Source organism: Dipodomys merriami, unplaced genomic scaffold (assembly GCF_024711535.1).
Source record: "Dipodomys merriami isolate MVZ:Mamm:240054 unplaced genomic scaffold, mDipMer1.0.p SCAF_53, whole genome shotgun sequence".
Classification (NCBI taxonomy): domain Eukaryota; kingdom Metazoa; phylum Chordata; class Mammalia; order Rodentia; family Heteromyidae; genus Dipodomys; species Dipodomys merriami.
In genome coordinates this window covers 6,550,027-6,570,044 of record NW_027206102.1, presented here as the reverse complement: position 1 = coordinate 6,570,044, position 20,018 = coordinate 6,550,027, and positions in this window count along the sequence as shown.

The following is a 20,018-nucleotide window of genomic DNA, read 5'->3' as shown; positions in this document are numbered from 1 at the left end:
AACCGCATTGTAGGATGCATCTCTCTGCAGCAAAACCTGAGGCCCTTCCTTCCTAGACACAGTGGAGATCCTAGAAAATTCCCTGCTTGTCCCTAGATGAGTCCATGAATATATCCACAGCCCTCATCTGTCAGAAATGAACAAAGAGTACAGAATTGTTCAAGTCATTTTCCTTCTTCACAGAAGGGTGCACTATCATCCTGGCCCCCCAGAGCGAGGCAGCACACCAAATGGGGGGATCCACTTGGTTTTCATCCCAACCTAGGAATGATATTGTCCCTTCTCATGTTGCTAAGGTGTCAGGATCACATCTTTGTAAACAATCGGTTACCAGGGTAATAGGGTCATAGAAGGAAGACAAGTCATTCTAACCATCAGTGGACCATCCCTAGTCAGGAGGCAGTGTACTTTGGGAGGCTATTGCTCAAAAACAAACATCCTTTTTACCTGTTAATGAAACTGCAACTCCACTGCACCTCACCTTTGTCATTACAACAACAACAACAAAAAGAAAAAGAAAAGGGTGTTTGGGACTTTCTTGTCAGGACTGGCTTGAAACCACAATCCTCAGATTTCAACCTTCTGAGTAGTGCCAAGGTTTTTTATGAGACAATTCTCTCAAATTAACCACCAAGAAAGAAGCAAAAAGAAATAAAGAAAAGTCCAGGACTTGAGCTGAGGCTCAACTGGAAGATCATGGACAGCACCCATGCCCTGATTTCAAACCTATGACCAGCACATCATCATCATTATCATCATCATCATCATCATCATCATCATCATCATCATCATCATCATCATCATGTGAATAAAAAGACTGTAAGAGCCTATTAAGAATATTAAAATTGAGGGCTGGGAAGTTGGCTCAGTGGTAGAGCTCTTGCCTTGCATGCATGAGGCCCTGGGTTTGATTCCTCAGCACCATATAGCAAAAAAGACAAAAGCCGGAAGTGGCTCTGTGGCTCATGTGGTCGAGCGCTAGCCTTGAACTGAAGAGCTGAGGGATAGAGCTCAGACCCAGAGTTCAAGCCCCATGACCAACCACAAAAAAAAGAATATTAAAATTGAGTGAGCCAGGCACTTTTTGGTGGCTGACATGTAATCCCAGTTAGGAGCATGAAATCTCAGGATGGTGGTTAAAAGCCCACCTGGGCAGGAAATTCCATGAGGCTCTAATCTCCAACTAACCAGCAAAAATGCCAGAAGTAGAGCTGTGGTTCAAGTGGTAAAGCAACAGCCTTGAATGAAAAAGCAAAATAACAGTGACCAGGCCCAGATACATAGGGTAGGACTACTAATAATTAATCAATTAAATACAAAACACAAATAAAAATCAGAGTGGAAGATGAGCACAAAAGCCAAGAGAATTGGTGGTTTACACCTGGAGCTCAAGCTACACAAAAGACAGAATTTGAAGATCTGGGTTCCAAGGCATCCCAGGCAGAAAAGTCCCTTAGGAGTTTGTGAGTATGTATCAGGTAGGGGTCTTGAACCCAGAGCTGGAAATAGAAATTCTTTTTTCTTAAAGGTAGCATTCTACCACTTCCTTTCTTTGGGGGATGAAATGGAGATAAGTTTTACGGACTTACCTGCCCGGGCTTTCAACCCCAATCCTCAGATTTCAGTTGCTGATACAGTACTCTTATATTCTATGAGATTTTTATCTTCCATGACCTGCCAAAAAGTAAAAGAAGCCAGAAGTTGATCTGTGTGGCTCAAGCCACAGAGACTGCTTGCTTTGAGGGAAAACGAACAACAAAAACCCTCATACACAGTGGACCTGCCCTGGTTTCAAACCCAGGAAGTGACCAGGCCCTATGTTCAAGCCCTAGGACCACCACCACCAGCAACAAAAGAATGACTCAGGGACAGGGACTAGGCCCTGAATACAAAGCCTAGAAACAGCATTAAAAATAAAAGTAAAACAAATTCAGAGACTGTGGCTAGGCTCCAGAGTTCAAGGTCTAGAACCAGCACCAGGACACACACACACACACACACACACACACACACACACACACACACACACACACACACGAAATGAACAATATAATAAGAAGGCAAAAGAAGAAGAGAGAAGTCAATGAAATATTTTTAAGTAGTGGCTCATGCCTATAATCCTAGCTACTTTGGAAGCTGAAATTTTAGGATTGTGGTTCATAGTCAACCTGGGCAGGAAGCTCCATGACACTAGGTTTTATGTGTGCTAGTCCTGGGGCCTGAACTTGTGCTGTTTTGCACAAGACTAGAACTATTCTACTTCCAAGCTCTTGGTGATTAATTGGAGATGAGAGTCTCAAAAACTTTCCTGCCCTGGCTGGCTTCGAATCACCATCCTCTGATTTTAGAACCTGGCTAATGTCCCTGTCTTCCCATGAGAATCTTTCTTTTTTTTTGGTTGGTCATGGGGCTTGAACTCGGTGTGCACACTGTCCCTAAGCTCTTCAGCTCAAGGCTAGTGCTCTACCACTTGAGCCACAGGGCCACTTCTGGTTTTCTGGTGATTTAGTGGAGATAATTGTCTCATGGACTTTCCTTCCCAGTCTGGCTTTGAACTGCAATCCTCAGATCTCACCCTCCTGAGTAGCTAGGATTACAGGTGTAAGCCACTGGCACTCAGCTTTTTTTTTCTTTTCTTTTTTCTTTTTTGTGGGTTGTGGGGCCTGAACTCCAGCTCTGGATGGTGTCCCTTAGATCTTCAGCTCAAGGCAAGTACTTTACCACTGAGCCACTTCCCAGCTCCTCCATAAGAAACTTACCCCTTATGAATCACCAAATTTGTTTTACAAAGCCAGATGTTGAAATGTGGCTTAAGTTTTGGAACCTGCCAGCCTTGCTCAGGACACGGGAGAGAGACTCCAGCACAGTGACCTTGCCCTGATTTCAGGTTTAGGAAGAGTCACCACTCCCTGTGTTCCAGCCCTAGGACCAGAACCAAATAAATAAATAACTCCCACATTTTCACTGTATTTGATGTTGGGGTAATTTGTGAAGGTGAAGGGAAAAAACAAATTGTTTAAATAGGGATACAGCTAGACCTATTGCAACAATGAGATGTACAAGAAATTATTTCAAAAAATGAACTTTACAACTTTTGCCTGGTGGGAGTGGTAGAGAACATTATATAAACAAAGCCATTCATGCAGCTGTTGCTCAAGCTGTTAAAGTATGCTACCCTTGAGAATAAACAATACAAAAAATGCTTCATTCACAATGGCCCTGCCCTGACTTCAAGCCTCAGGAGAGTGGCCATGTCGTGAGTTGAAGCCCTAGCAACAAAAATGAAAATAAATAAATAAATAAAGCCAGAACTTTATCTGTGGCTCAAGCCATAGAGACTGCTAGTCTTGAGAAAGAAAAGGGAAAAACCTCAGACACAGTGGCTCTGCCCTGATTTTATGACTAGCAAAATCTAAGGCCCTATGTTCAAGCCCTAGGACAAGCAATGAAGAAAAAAAAAATACAGCAACAACAAAAACTCAGCAAAAATGCCCAAGTCCTGAGTACAAACCATAAGAGCATCACCCAAAATAAATGCAGAAAGAAAGAAAAATACATAAAGAGCCACAATTTGAACTGTCTTGAGGTGGTAAGCCTACTAGTCTTGAGAAAAAATTAGGAATAATGACCAGGCCTGGAGTTCAAGTACTATAACAAGCTCAAAAAAAAAAAAATCTGTTGAGATCCAAAAGGAGTCTCTCAACATGAAGATAGGCTTGGCTATCTCACTGGAACATCTTGTGGCTGAGTTTACAGAACCACTCTCAGAAATCCGACCCTTTCATCCTGCCTTATGCAAACATCCTGCAACTGCTAATGACCACCCTTTCACCCTGCCCTATGCAAACATCCTGCAGCTGCTATGGCCAATGAAAAAGCTTCCTTAATGGCCAATTTAAAAGCTTCCTTATTCCAAGCATATAAATACCCCTGTGTGAAAAATAAAAATTTGCAGCTTGATCAGAATCCCTGTCTTGCTGTCATTCTTCATGTCTCTTGTCCCTTCATTCCTTCTCGCTTAGGTTCATCGCCCTCATTGACGTCCTGCAGGTTGGGACAAAAATCCACAAAAAAAACTTCAAAACAAAAACCTCAGAAACAGTGGCCAGCCCTAATAATAAGCTGGATGACCCAAAATTATGAAAAAGTGAAAAAGAATAATAAATTAATGAAAAGAAGGACAAAAATATTAGAGCCAATTCAAGATTTTAAAAATATGGTTCACACCTATAATCCTACCTGCTCAAATAGCTGAAATCTGAGCATTTGTGGTTTGAATCCAGCCTGAGCAGGAAAGTAAATGAGAATTCTTTTCATTTATGCTACTCCTGGGCTAAAACTTGAGTTTTACTCAAGGGTAGAGCTCTACTGCTTCCTACCTGTTGCTGGTTAATTGGTGAAAAACGTCTCATTGATTTTCATGCCTAGAATGGCTTTGAACCTTGGCTCTCAACTTTCTTTTTTTTCCCTTATTTATTTATTTTATTTTATTTTTATTTTTTGTGAACACACTGTACAGAGGGGTTACAATTACATGGGCAGGTTAATGTGTACATTTCTTATCACGCATTGCAGCCTCCTCCTTTCTTTACCCTTCACATCCCTTCCCAGCCTCCCCCCCATCTGCCCACCCAATCCTCCCCGCTAGGCCCCCAACAACATTGTAAAGCTCGTTTTCGACATGACAATTTGTACTTCTCATTGTTGCAACAGGTCTACCTCTGTCCTTAAACGACTTGTTTTTTCCCATCTCCTACACAAGTTATACTGACATCAAATATAGTAAAAGCAGGGTTATACTGTGGGGGAGGGACATACAAAGCTACAAAGAGATAATCTTATAAATGTGTTAGAAACAAATGCATGAAAGGAAAAAAAAAACATATGAATACATATCTAAGGATTCATTTTCCTAACATCACATTATCTGACCTTTTCCGCTTGACTCATACATATACTTGATATTGCAAATAAGGGAAACCATGGGACCTATGTTTCTTTGGGCCTGGCTTACTTCACTTAATATAATTTTTTCCAAGTTTTTCCATTTCCTAACAAATGGGACAATGTCATTCTTTCTGATGGAGGCATAGAATTCCATTGTGTATATATACCACATTTTCTTGATCCATTCATCTACTGAGGGGCATCTGGGTTGGTTCCATATCTTAGCTATGGTAAATAATGCTGCAATAAACATAGTTGTACTAGTAGCTTTAGTGTGGTCTTGTTTGTAAACATTTGGATAAATGCCCAAAAATGGGATTGCTGGGTCATAGGGGAGCTCTATGTGAAGTCTTTTGAGGAACCTCCATACTGCTTTCCAAAGTGGTTGAACAAGTTTACATTCCCACCAACAATGAAGTAAGGTTTCCTTCTGTCCACATCCCCTCCAGCATCTGTTGTTGTTAGAGATCTTGATTTTAACCATTCTAACTAGAGTGAGGTTGTATCTCAATGTTGTTTTGATTTGCATTTCTTTTATGGCTAGGGAGGTTGAGCATTTCTTCATGTGTCTATTGGCCATCCTTCTTTCTTCTTCAGAGAAGTTTCTCTTTAAGTCTTTAGCCCACTTATTTATTGGGCAGTTGTTTCTTTGAGGATTTGTTGTTGGGCGGTTTAATTTTTTGAGTTCCAAGTATATTTTAGATATGAGACCCTTGTCTGTTGTATGGCTAGTGAAGATCTTCTCCCAATCCGTGGGCTTTCTATTGATCTTGCTAGCTACGTCCTTTGCCATGCAGAAGCTCTGCAACTTCATGCAATCCCATTTGTCCCACCTTTCTTTGATTTGTTGTGTTTCCGGGTCTCTATTCAGAAAATTTTGGCCTGAGCCAAGGAGACCTAGGGTTTCTCCTATTCCATCCTGTAATGTTTTCAAAGTGTGTACTTTGACTTCGAGGTCTTTGATCCATTTGGAGTTGATTCTGGTGCAAGGTGATATATAAGGATCTAGCTTTAGTTTTCTACAAGTAGTTAACCAATTTTACCAGCACCATTTACTGAAGAGGCTGTCTTTCTTCCATTCTATTGTTTTAGCTCCCTTATCGAAGATTAGATTTCTATAGGTCTGTAGGTTCATTTCTGGGTTTTCAATTCTATTCCATTGGTCCTGATGTCTGTTCTTATGCCAATACCAAGCTGTCTGGATAGTCATCTTGGCTTCCTGTAGTACTTTTTTCCTTTCTGTATTTTTTGACTGTTGTGGGGCTTGAACTCAGGACTTTTGTGCTGTCCCTGAGCCTCTTTGTACTCAAGCCTTGTGCTCTACCATTTGTGCCATAGCGCCACTTCTGGGTTTTGAGTGCTTAATTGGACATAAGAGTCTCACAAGGACTTTTCTGTCTGGGCTGGCTTCCAACTGAGGTCCTCAGATCTCAGCCTCCTGAGTCGTTAGAGCCATAGGACACTTACCTCACTTGTTAGGTTTTAAAAAAAGAGATAGCCGAGTAAGAACAGCACCATGCACGTGCTATTCAGGTAAAGGGTAGTTTTATTCAGTAGACCTGCTGGGACCAGGCAAGGTTGGCACTCCACATGTCTGGGAAAGGCCTTCGAATGAGAGAGAGCTGGGAAAGAGAGGAAAGAGAGAGGAAAGAGCTAGAAAAGAGCAGAGAGAGCAGAGAGAGCAGAGAGAGAGCAGAGAGAGAGTGTCTGGGCCCGGGCTAGGCCTTACCTAGGGTACGTGCAGAGAAAGGTGTGGCCACATCAAATTCAGATATGACCTCAGTGGATGCAAATGTGACTTCTTCCAGGTGTCCCAGTTGCCTAGGTAATGCAGTTACTGGATGGAGACTTTGCTGTGAGGAGGGTGGAGTCTGCTCGCCATCCAGGAGAGGACCTTACAATATTAACCACCAAAAAAAAAAAAAAAAAAGATGAGCTATGGCTCAACTTGTAAAACTTCCATCCTAGAGGGGGAAAAAGCCCAACACCTCAAGAAGACTGGCAGGTCAAGCCCTAGGATCACCATAAAAAAATGAAAACCAGGGCTGGGAAGGTGGCTCAGTGGTAGAGGGCTTGCTTGCTTTGGATGCATGAGGCCCTGGTTCGATTTCTCAACATCACATAAGCAGAAAAAAAAGCTGCAAGTGGTGTTGTGGCTCAAATGGTAGAGGACGTGGAGCTGAAATGCTGAGGGATAGCACCCAGGCCCAGAGTTCAAGCCCCATGACCAGCCAAAATAAATAAATAAATAAAAGCCAAATACAAAGAAATAAAAACAACAACCAAAAATAACAAGGAAGAGTTGTGCATTGGCTAAAGATGTAGTGCCTGCTAACTTGGGGGGGGGAGGAGGGGGAGAAAGCATGGAGACTGGAGACTGGCCAGGCCACTTTGAAGCCCTGGGATTAACACAAAGAATAAAAACATAAACAAAAAGGCAGAAAGTGAGCTTTGGCTCAAATAGACTATCAGCTTTAAATCAAAAACAAAAACTAAACAACACTGACCAGGCCATGTGTTCAAGCCCTAGGCCCAGAACCAAAACATAAGAAAAACCTAGCCAGGTGCCAAAGGGTCACACCAGTAATCCTAGCTACTCATACTCAGGAGGCTGAGTTCTGTGAATCACAGTTTGATGCAAGGAAGGAAAGTCCGAGAAACATAATAGACTACTCAGAAAAAGCTGGAAGTGCTGCTGTGTTTGAAGTGGTAGAGTGTTAGCCTTGAGCAAAAGAAGCTCAGGGACAGGGCCCAGGCAGAAGAGTTCAAGCCCCAAGGTCGGCAAAAAGGAACAAAGAAAAAAGAAAGTGAGTAATTAAGCTGTGGCTCAAGGTATGAAGCCTGCTAGCCTGGAGAAAAAAGGTTAAAAATGTAAACAAAAGTATTAAAAAATTATTCCCAGAACCACATGCTCCAGTGCACATTTCCCTACATCCTTAGTGTGCAGACAACCAGGCCAATGCCCCTGCTATACCCTGTATCTCTATGCCAAAAATTTCAATTATTTGAAAACTGCCTTCTGAGAATTGCCACATAGGGACCACATTGAGAATTATTGACCTCAAAAATATTTATTAACATGATTTCTTTTATTCTTGTGATTTTTCTATGTCCTCATCATTACTTCCCTAGCACCTAGCAAATTACCTAGTATAAAAATATAGAGACATATCTGCTTATTGAACATCTACATGTATATTTGGGATAATAAGCTAGTTTATATAGGGTCATCAACACTGAGCAATTTTTACAATGAGCCTCATACTTTGTAAAAAACAAAAACAAAAACAAATAACACAATTTAACCCTCAAGAACTCTACATTTGCTAGTCAGCAGTCACTCATACCTCTCATCCTAGCTACTAAATGGAAGCAGGTGCTTGTGTTGTTAAAAATAGTAATGTTATAAAGGAAAAGCAGAGAATTATTATAGAGTATAGGAGATCAAGTATACACAACTATATATAATTCATGATCATGTACTGGTATTAGTACTGGAGAAAAAAATGAGAGGGCAGAATTGAGCCAATTGTCAAGACTGAAATATAGACAAAGATTAAGCAAAAGTATGGCATTGTGATTAATTTACTGAAGCCGGTAACTACTGTGGCTATGTAATAACGGGACATTTTTATCCTGAGGAGAGCAAGATTAAAATATGTAGGAATAGAGGACTATGATATATACAAGTTAATCTCAAATGTATGTCCACAAAGAGAACATACACACAAATAAGTGATTAAGCAAAAGAAGGAAAATGTTAACTATAGTGAATTTTCATAAAAAGCACACAAATACTGTTTATATTCTTTTTATGACTTTTCTTAAATTTGACCATTTTTAAACAATACTAGATTGAATAGAGAAGAGATGCACTTGAACTGCAGAAGATGAGTTCCCGAGGAGTGTTCTGAGAGGGTTTCATGGAGAAAGCAAACATTAGGGGATAAGAATAAAAGATCAAGTGTTACCATATGAAAAATTATGGAAATCCAAACATTCAGACTACAACAATAAAGTACCAAGAGTAAGAAAGTTCACAGACACAGAAAATAACTCAGGGCTACTGTGGGTTGAGGTAAGGCAAGAGGCATGAATGGTTTAATGGCCCAAAATTTCTGTCGAGGGTGATGGATATGTTTGGGATAAGATAAAGGTGATGGTTCTACAATACTGGAAATGTACTGAATGTCACTGAATTGTGGTTATAATAATAAATGTTATTACTATTTCCCTATAAAGAAAAAAATCATCCCATTTTAGAGGCTACTGTTTCCAGGAAACTCTCTGACATTATATACTCACAGGAAACTGTACTCTTTTTCTTACATTCAGTAGATTTTAAACATGTATTTCTTTATGTTTCTTTTTTCTTTTTGAGTTATAACCCTACTAGCACAGGCTGGCCTGGAACTTTCTGCTACTTTGTTGCTTGAGGAATGTCTTTCTTTTACCCAAGACATTCCATAACAAAATTTATTTTCTAATAACAACAACAACCAAAAAGATCAAGTATTAAGGTCCTTACCCTAGGACTTAGGAGCAAACAGGACATCCTGATTATATCAGTTCCCTCTGTCCAGAGAGCATTGTGTGCCTGGGGCGTACTGGTTTACAGAATGTCTCCTGAGCCTGGGAAAGATAGGGATAAAAGGAAAAAGCATCCCATGTCCTGTGCATGAGCAGGCAATGGGATATATGTTGTATTAAATATTTCTCTGGATATAGAACCTCCCTGCCCACTCTGACCTTGGATATGCACATAGCTCACAAGTCACCAACAAAGAGCAAGGCTTTCGCTCTTACTTCCATATCGTAAATGGTTACTATCTCAGTTTTTATTCACTGAAGTGTCACAAATGAATCACAATCACCAAGAAGTAATAACTTACCCTGGCCAGTTTGTCTGGTTTGCAGGAGATGTGTTGGTAAAAACATCTGTTATCTCTTCAGAAAAATCTTCATCCCATGAAAAAAAATAAAGTTTTACATGAAAAACATTCCAGAAAAACTGCTGAGGATCACAAGAAAGGTGAGAAGGAAGAGGAGTGAATGCAGCAGAAGTATGCATAACAATTTAATGAGCATGGAATATGAGTGCTTATAGAATTTTTTCCTTTCCTTCTCAAGTTTTTATGATGCATTGTTATCATTATCCAGTCTTTTACTATTAAACTTAAATGTCCAATTAAGACAAACATTTCTGAGACTTTTCTTCCACCACTGGTTAAGCTGAAGCTATAGGCGTTAGGGATAATAATAATCACTCGGCCTTCTGAGATTTCTGGGCAGACTTTGTGGCCTTGCCAGCTCCAGCAGACTTCTTGTCCACAGCTTTGATGCCACACAGCAACTGTCTCCTATCACAAACAGCAAGATGACCCAAAGGAGGATAGTCAGAGAAGCTCTCCACATACACAAGGCTTGCTGGAACCATATGAACCATGACAGCATCACTAGACTTCAGGAATTTAGGACTAGCTTCCAACTTCTTACAAGATCTCTGTTCAAGTTTCTCTTTCCACTCAGTAAACTTGCAAGCAATTTAAGCTGAATGACAATCCAGGACAGAGGCATAGTTAGCACTGATTTGGCCTGGATGGTTCAGGAAGGTCACCTGAGCAGTGAAGCTAAATGCTTCCTTGGGATCATTCTTGTTGTCATCACCCACGTTGCCACACCAAACATCTTTGGCTGACATGCTTATAGAATTGTTTTGTGTATAGTATGTCGATAGATGTTCTTAATGGGATTATAAGAGAGGTGGGCATTATCACACGTTGGCAATAAAGATAATGAAGGCTGGAAGAGGTCAATAATTTCCACAAGATTTCTTAGCAAAGGTTAGGAGTTAAACCTTGGCCTCCACTCTCAATGCTCTTTGCGTCACATTACAGAAGAATGAATGGAGAGTATGAAGCAGATACTGTATAAAGTAAATGGAATTCAGGGCTGGGAATGTGGCTTAGTAGTAGAGCCTAGCATGCATGAATCCCTGGGTTTGATTCCTCAGTACCACACAAACAGAAATAGACAGAAGTGACCCTGTGGCACAAATGGTAGAGCACTAGCCTTCAGCACAAAGAGGCTCAGGAACAGAACCCAGGCCCTGAGTTCAAGCCCCAGGACCAGAAAAAAAAGAAAAGAAAAAGAATTTAAAAATGGAATTCAAGTTATGGGAAGAGTTTCAGGCAGAGAAAATGAGTGCCAAGATTAGGGGGTGAAAGCATAGCAGGAAGTTTAGTATGATCACAGCATTTAATGTAAACAAAGGAAAAAAGCAACAAAGTAGGATCCAGCAAAGACTGGGCCTTTACACCCTAGTAAGATTTCAAAGATTCTAACGAAGAGATGAGGAACCACTGAATGATTTTTAGAACAGAGACAAGTATGATCAAATTTAAATCAAAGGAAGATAATTTTAGTGGCTGAGTAGAGAACTGATCAGCACTAATCTAGGAACAAAAAAGGAAGTAAAAGTGAGGGAATAATCCATGATCCAAGTGAGCAAGGTGATGTTTAAATCAGCGGGAGAAAGGATTAATGTTGGAAGGGTGCTAAGGAAAATGTTATCTTGATGATGGGAAAACAGAACACCTCACTGAAGAAACATGCAAACATATGGGTAAGTCAAGAGCAAACTATAATCAAGACAGCCAAACATACTGTCAGGAAATATTCCTTCTCTCTTTACACAAATAAATCCTATCCATTCACTCACTTTGAGACCAGCCTAAGGTTTTAGCCTTTGGAATCTATATATTTTTTAATCAGCAGTCTATAGCTTAAAGGGCAAATTGTTACTGCTTTATCTGACCATTGTCCCCAAAATTTCCCGGGATTGGCGGGAAGAATGTATCATAGCTCATTTGTGCCTCTCCCTTGGCATTTAAGAGAAAGAATTAAAATGACTTAGCAATCCCAATTATAAGATGGATTGTGAAGCTGATCTCATTAATACCATCCTTACAAATGTAACTCATTTAAACAACATTTAACTATATCCTAATATGAATAAAAATCTAAAACCTGACTCGTAGGTTGTCATCCAACTAAATCCTACTGGGTGCAAGAAATTAATCTGAAAATATAATGACATACCTATATCACAAAATATTGACAAAATGATCCAATAGCATGCAGAATTTTTTTCACTTATATTTATCTCATTCTGTTCTAAAAAATTATTTAGTGTGTACTTAGAATGTAAATAATATTCTAATATATACATTTAATTTACAATGTTCAGATATACAATGTATTATGTTTGAGTGTTAATAAACTTACTTTTTGGTAAGTGTTGTGAACAAAATGAGGCAGGTCACTGCTGTGGCTCATGCCTGTAAACCTAGCTATTTGAGAGGTTGAGAATGGAGGATTATAATTTGAGGTCAGCCTTGGCAGCACAGTTTGTGAGATCCCTTCTCAGCCATAGCCTGTTATATTAGTATGTGCTCATCCTCCTACACTAATGTGAGAGTCCAAAATTAAGAGGATCTCAGTTCCAGCCCAGCCTGGGCAGAAAATTTTAGGAGATTCCATCTCAACAGAGAGGCTGGACACAGTGGCAAGTGTCTGTGATCCTAACAATGACAGGAAGATGAAATCGGTAATTGTAGTTCAGGCATGCATCCAGGCAGGAAACCATACTCTCCCTGAAAATAGTAAAGGGAAAGCAGGGCCCAAGGCATGGCTCAGTGGTAGAGTGTCTGCTTACTAAGTTTGAGTGAGCTGAGCTCAAACCCCAGTACCATCATAACAAAGTAAAACAATGGTGGAAGATCACTACCAAATACTTTCCACACAATTAAGTATATATTGGGCAGGATTGTGGCCCAGTATTAGGCTAGGGGTGTAACTCCATGGTAGAGTACTTGCCTGAGGCTTTGCATTTGGTGACTGGCATTGAGATGAGAAGTTGCATCGAAAGTATATAGGATGGTGCTGGTGGCTCACGACTATAATCAGCTACTCAGGAGGCTGAGACCTGGAGGATGGACGTTTAAAGCCAGCCAGGCAGAAAATTCTGTTTAGATCTATCTCCACTTAGCAAGAAAAAGACAGACTAGTGTCGTGGTTCAGATTAGTAAGACATCAGCTGAGTTCAAGCTGTGGTCCTGGCACCAAAAACAACAATAACGAAATAAATAAATAAAGGAATAAAGTGTGGGCTTTGGAGGGACTTTGGAAAAAGGAAGGACTCTCCCAAAATCGGAAGACATATTCTTAGGCAAAGGGATGGCAATGACCAAAAATGCTGATAGAAAAAGATGACCAACACTACCGCAACAGCAGGTTCCTACATTTATCCCCTGTCAGCTACATCCATTTTTTCAGTACTTCATTGAGATATCATTAAATGCCAACATCACTGCTGAATTCTCAACAAATATCACTGAGGAGGGCTGGCACAGAGTGAGAGGAGTTGGGCAGGAGTCACTTTTCAGAGTCATTTCTGGTGAATATATTAGACAAAAATCCAACTGTTTAGAAAATCCCTCAGAGTCCTCTGAATGGTATTTAAAGTTCAGGATTCCCATTCCTACACCAAACAGATGCTGATTACATGAACAAATGCAGTTAATTGCACAAAAAAGTTTATAAATAACACAACTGTCATATTGAGGACTAATTAGAAAGAATGCAACTATCTAAACACATCACAATGGCTTTATGTGTTTCCTAAGTTAAGACTTCTAAAAAGCAGATTTTTTAATCTATTATATCTTTGGAATCATTAAAATACCATCCCTTGCTTATGACTATTATGCCACTTATTGAATACATTATTTCATTTTTGTTTTGTTTTGTTTTGTTTTTGCCAGTCTCGGGGTCTGAACTCTGGGCCTGGGCACTGTCCCTCAGCTCTTCAGCTCTTCAGCTCAAGGCTAGTGCTCTACCACTTGAGCCACAGTGCCACTTCTGGCTTTTTCTGCTTATGTGGTACTGAGGAATCGAACCCAAGGCCTCATGCATGCAAGGCAAGCACTCTACCACTGAGACACCTTCCCAGCCTCTGAATAAAGTATTTCATTTAGTACTTATTTTAACAACCTGTAAGGAATTAGATTGGGTTACCTTACAGATGAGAAAAGAGCTCAGTATCACAGGTCACATGGCTTTAGTAAAAGACAGATCTTTATTTTGACTCAGTGGATAATTCCAAAGCCCATCATAGTTAAATGCCATCTCAATACTTCAGAAGAACATTAAGAACTTATGTTCAAAAAATCTTTTTTTCTTTTTTTGTGCAAGTCCTAGGGCATGAACTCAGGGTGTGGGTGCTGTCCCTGAGCTTCTTCAGCTCAAATCTAACACTCTATCACTTGAGCTACAGCTCCACTTTGGGCTTTTGGTAGTTACCTGAGGATCAGAGTCTCACAGACTTTGCTGGTGAGCTGGCTTTAAACCCAGATCCGGGGTCTCAGTTTCCTGAGTATCTAGGTTTACAGGTGTGAGCCACCAGTACCTGGTCAGAAAACATTTTCTAATCAGGAATCAAGCTTTTACATAGACTAAGGAATCATTTATTAGTAAGATGTTATACAATTGTCTAGTATGACTTCTTAAACACGATGCTGAAGACAACAAACAAAAAAGAAAATGTCCCAGTCTGCATAAAATCCATACTAAAGGAGTAAGAAAAGTTTCTCACTGAGAAATATTTGCTTTGTAGAAAACTTGAAGACTAGTTATTTTACAGTTGATGAGAAATAGAAAAAAATCAAATGAGGTTTAGAGATATCAGTGGCAAGCACACTGACAGTTCAAAGAAGTAAAACAGAGAGCCATCTTTAAAAGCACTGACATTTGGAAAATTTTAATCTGGCAGCTCTCAAACATGCTCGTCTCAGGACTCTTAATACTCTTAAATTTTGAGAGCTCCCAAAGAGCTAATTAAAAAGGTAAGGTGGCTCAGTGGTAGAGTGCTTGCCTTGCATGCATGAGGTCCTGTGTTCGATTCCTCGGCACCACATAAGTAGAAAAAGCCAGAGGTGGCACTGTGGCTCAAGTGAGAGAGCGCTAGCCTTGAGCTGAAGAGCTGAGGGACAGTGCCCAGACCCAGAGTTTAAGCCCCGCAACCGACAAAAAAAAAATGTAAGTAGAGCCAGGAACTGGTGGCTCTCACCAGTAATCCTGGCTACACACTCAGGAGACTGAGATCTATAGATTGCTATTAAAAGGTAGCTGGAGCAGGAAAGTCAATGAGATTCTTATCTCCAATAAACCACTCAGAAAACAAAACAAAACAAACCCAGAAGTACAACTATAACTCAAGTGGTAGACTGCAGCTCCGGATCAATGCCTAAGTGCTGAATTCAAGCCCCAGGACTGGCACAAAAATAAATAAATTAAATAAAAAATAGGGGATACACATGCATTAGCATGTACACGCACACACACGAGAGAAACAGACAGATATGTTAAAAAGTAGAACTCAGCTAATGAACAAAGCATCAGGTATTGAGTCCTAGTTTCACAACCCAAACAAAAGAAAATTTAGAACTCAAGTGCTTATGGTAGTTTTGTAAACTTAAGAACAAAAACACTGGGGATGGGAAGGTGGCTCAGTGGTAGAGTGTTTGTCTTGTATGCATGAGGCCTTGAGTTCAATTACTGAGCACCACATAAGCAGAAAAAGTTGTAAGTGGTGCTGTGGCTCAAGTGGTAGAATACTAGCACTGAGCTTAAGAGCTGAGGGTCAGCACCCAAGCCCAGAGTTTACTCCCCACAACTCACCAAAAAGAAAGAAAAAGAAAGAAAAGAAACACTACTTATTAATATACGCTTATTGAAAAACACTGTATTTTCCAAAAAAGGTAAAATTTCAGCAGAATAGTCCCATTGTTTTACATCTTTAATAAATCTCTTCATCCTTTAGCCTAATGAAAGACACCTGTATTCTCTCATCTGCTTTTATACTGTCTGTTGGGTTATGTTGTTTCAAGTATATGCAGGAAAACTACCTTACAAAGTCACTTAGTTAGAAAAGGAAGAAGTATTTTAGTTGCCTTCTCAGATTATCGATAAAGCTAATGCTGGCATACTCCTTAATATTACACTAAAACTCAACTAGTGGTCATCTCTTAAAATTTAGTTGTAATGAGATACATAGCAATTAGCCTGAAGCTATACCATAAGATTTTCTGCTTGGATGTATTAAATTAAAATCAGTTAGTCTTTTCTTTTCTTTTGCCTGTACATGATTTGCTAACATCACACATTAAATAATGGGAAAATACTCACACTGAGTCACACAAATCTTCCAAATGCTGACCAACTGTCCTGAAATCAATGAATATAGCTGTTATTATCAACACAGATTTCATCAGCATAGACTGTAAACAGCACTGGGAAGCTACAAAGCTCAACAGAGCAATAAATACATTCTACAAAATTGAAACTTAGTTTGAATGTGTATCATGACTCATACATCCTTGCTTTTCTCGTTGTAAAGGCTCATTTCATTCACTTTTAAGAAATGTTCACCAAATAAAATTCTAGTCTCTATGACCACTTGTATACTTCAGAGTGAAAATGTCATTTCATGGCAAAGTAAATAGTTCATTTAAACACTACAAATGGGCTAGGCACTGGTGGCTCATGCTTGTAATCCTAGCTACTGAGGAAATTAAGATCTAAGGATCATGGGTCAAAGCCAGTCCAGGCAGAAAAGTCTGTGAGACTCTTATCTCCAATAAACTACTCAGAAGAAGCCAGAAGTGGTGCAGTGGTTCAAGTGGTAGAGCACTACCCATGAGCAAAAAAGCTTAGGGCAACATCCAAGCCCTGAGTTCAAATCCTAGGACCAGCTTTAAGAAAAAAGACAAAACTTAGTTCATTGGATTCCACTTTCTTAAAATAGCCAATTAGCAGAGAATATGTCTTAGAAATATATCTAATTAAATGTTAAAATTAAACAACCCTTAAGATTCATTTGTCCAGAAATTACATTTTATACTAATTGCCACATTACTTAATTACTATAAAAAATGAGCAGCTTCAACATTCATATTTTCTAAGAGATACAGGCTTTAAATTGTGGAGGCAGGGATGGGGAAGAGTGCCACTCACGTTTTAGGTACTACCAACTTTTCTGCCTCAATTCAAGATGGAATTAAGGATCCCACAAGTCATGAGGCACAGATGAAGTATCCAGAGATATAAAGAAACATCAGCCAAACAGGACAAACTCTGAAAAGAGCAATCTTTAACTGTAATCACTGGCAGGGGTGTATGAACAATATCAGTATGAGGGATGATAAGAGAAGTCTGACAGGGAAAAAAAAAAGAAGACATAAGCAAGAGGCTGACGTGTTTGAACACCTAGATGGGGGAAAGTTGCAAAAAGAATTCTACATGAAAATTCTTACTGCAAAAAAGAGAGAGATGCAGGGTACCAGTGGCTATCCCTGTCAGACTGCTACTAAGGCAGCTGAGATCTGGGGATCATAGTTGGAAGCCAGCGTAGGAAGAACACTCCGTGATACTCCTATCTCTAATCACACACAAAAAAGCTGGAAGTAGAGGTGTGGCTCAAGTCCTTAATGGTCTAACTTTAAGCAAAGAAGGTCAGGGACAGCAAGCAGACCTTGAGTTCAAGCCCCAGGACCAGCACAGGTGTTGTGCGTGCACACACACAAACACACAAATTACTCTAGTAATAATAAATAATCTAGTAATAATAATAATAATAATAAATACCCTAGTAATAATAAATACCCTAGTAATAATAAATACTCTCGTAAAAATAAATACATTGCATCTTCCCACTCCGATTCTGAATTTTCATATTACCTTTTTTCTCTTCTTCCTCTTCCTCAAAAAATTCTGCTAGGGAAAATGCTTCTGAGTTGTTCTAATTCAAATATTAGAGCCTCTAATTCTTCTCCACTCAGAGAGTTAAGGAAAGATTTCACCTGAATGAAAATAATAAAATATTGTGTAAATATTAATGAAAAAAATCTCATAAGGAGAAAAGACTGACGAGCTCATGCCAGCACAGCTCTGTGTGTGTGTGTGTGTGTGTGTGTGTATGTGTGTGTGTGTTTGTGTTGGTCCTAGGGCTTGAACTCAAGGCCTGGGTGCTTACCTTTTGTGCTCAAGTCTAGCACTCCATTATTTGAACCACAGCACAACTTCCAGGTTTTTGGTGTTTAATTGGAGATAAAAGTCTCACAGACACTCTTATCTGAGCTGGCTTCCCACTATAATCATCAGATTTCAGTCTCCTAAGTAGCTAGGATTGCAGTACCCAGTTCTAATTTTTTTTTGATTTTTTACAGATCCTGAAGCTTGACCCGGGAGCTACCTGAGGCTCTTTGTTCTCAAGGATAGCGATATACACTTGGAGCTACAAGACTACTTCCAGCTTTCTGAGTTGTTTATCAAAAGTAACCTGTCTGGTCTGGCTTTCAATTAACCTCAGATCTCAGCCTCCTGAGCTAGGATTAGAGCCAGAACTAATTTTTTTAATAACCGTAACACTAGGATAGTGTTTATTACTAGGATACGGTTTAGTAACAGTAGCACAGAAGACGCTAACAGAGCTAAAAACAAGAAACCAACATCCCTGGCTCTTTCTCCCTCCTTTCTTCTCCAACCCTTCACTTCTGAGCTAAACCAGCAGCTTCCCACAGAGGCTGATTCTCTAGAGAGATGTATGCATTCTACGGCTGTATCTAAAAAATGCCCCCGGTTGTTTCATTTCTCCTATCTCTGCATGGTGAGAGGGGAGCCCAAGGCCAGACAGTTCTTTGCTTCCCAAAGTAACATGCTCTGCTACACTGGATTTGCCCACCAGGGGTGCTGTTCGCTGAGAGCCCTGCCCACAGAAATTCCACAGGCCACTCAAGTCCCCTCCCTGGGCCTTTGGCTTCCCTACCCCAAAAACTCAGGTTGAAGGAATGATTGTCAGTCCACATTCCCTACAACCACATGCTTTCACCATTATTCACCATATTCCACCCATCTCATCTATTAGGATCCCTTCCATCTTTCTACCGTTTCTCTCACATTTCTTTTTTTCTTTTTTGGCCTCGGTCGTGGGGCTTGTACTCTGGGCCTGGGCGCTGTCCCTCAGCTCTTCAGGTCAAGGCTAGCGCTCTAACACTTGAGCCACAGTGCCACTTTCGGCTTTTTCTTTTTGCTTATGTGGTGCTGAGGGCCTCAGGCATGCAAGGCAAGCACTCTACCACTGAGTCACCTTCTCAGCCCCTCACATTTCTATGACCTTTTTAATTACAAAGAAATCAATAGAAGAAAAATAGAGCCAAAAGAAAGCATTACGAAACTCTGAATACTTTCCATCTCTTTTCCACTTGGAGGAGAAACTGTTGGTGTTCAGGAGAAAGGAATTGAGGTTCTCAGGAAACTACAAGAAGGCAAGAGGGCTGACAAGAGAAAGAAAACCATCCTTAAACATGAATGCAAGGGTAGAAATGTCGCTTAGTGGTAGAGTGCTTGCCTAGCATGCATGAAGCCATGGGTTGGATTCCTCTGGATCATATACACAGAAAAAACTGGATATGGGGCTGTGGCTCAAGTGGTAGAGTGCTAGCCTTGAGCAAAAGGATCGCAGGGACAGTGCCCAGGTCCTGAGTTCAACCCCCAAGTCTGACAAAAAAAAAAAAAAGAATGCAGCCAGGTGTCAGTGATACACACCTGTAATCCTAGCTACTTGGGAGGCTGAACTGATCTGAAAATCACTGTGCAAAGTTTGATCCCTTTTGCCCAGAGACACCGGCACACATTTATCTCAAGGAAAAGCAACAAAGGCCCTTCAGGGATGCTATAGGTCTCTAAGATTGAAGCCTCCCCACCCCAACTTCTGAAGGACATGAAGGAGACACAAAGATATTGTGCAGATGGCATTATCTCTGAAGAACACCTGGCTATTGTGGGAAGGAGATGCACAGGGGGTCAAGGATGGAGATGATCTACAAAGTGCGTTCTGTTGGAGATCAAAGAAGGATCGCTTAAGAGGAACTTCACACGTGGAGAATCCAAAAAGGAACTTATGTCAAGATGGAGGAAACCCACACTTTCCTTCTGTGGCCATCAAAGAGATG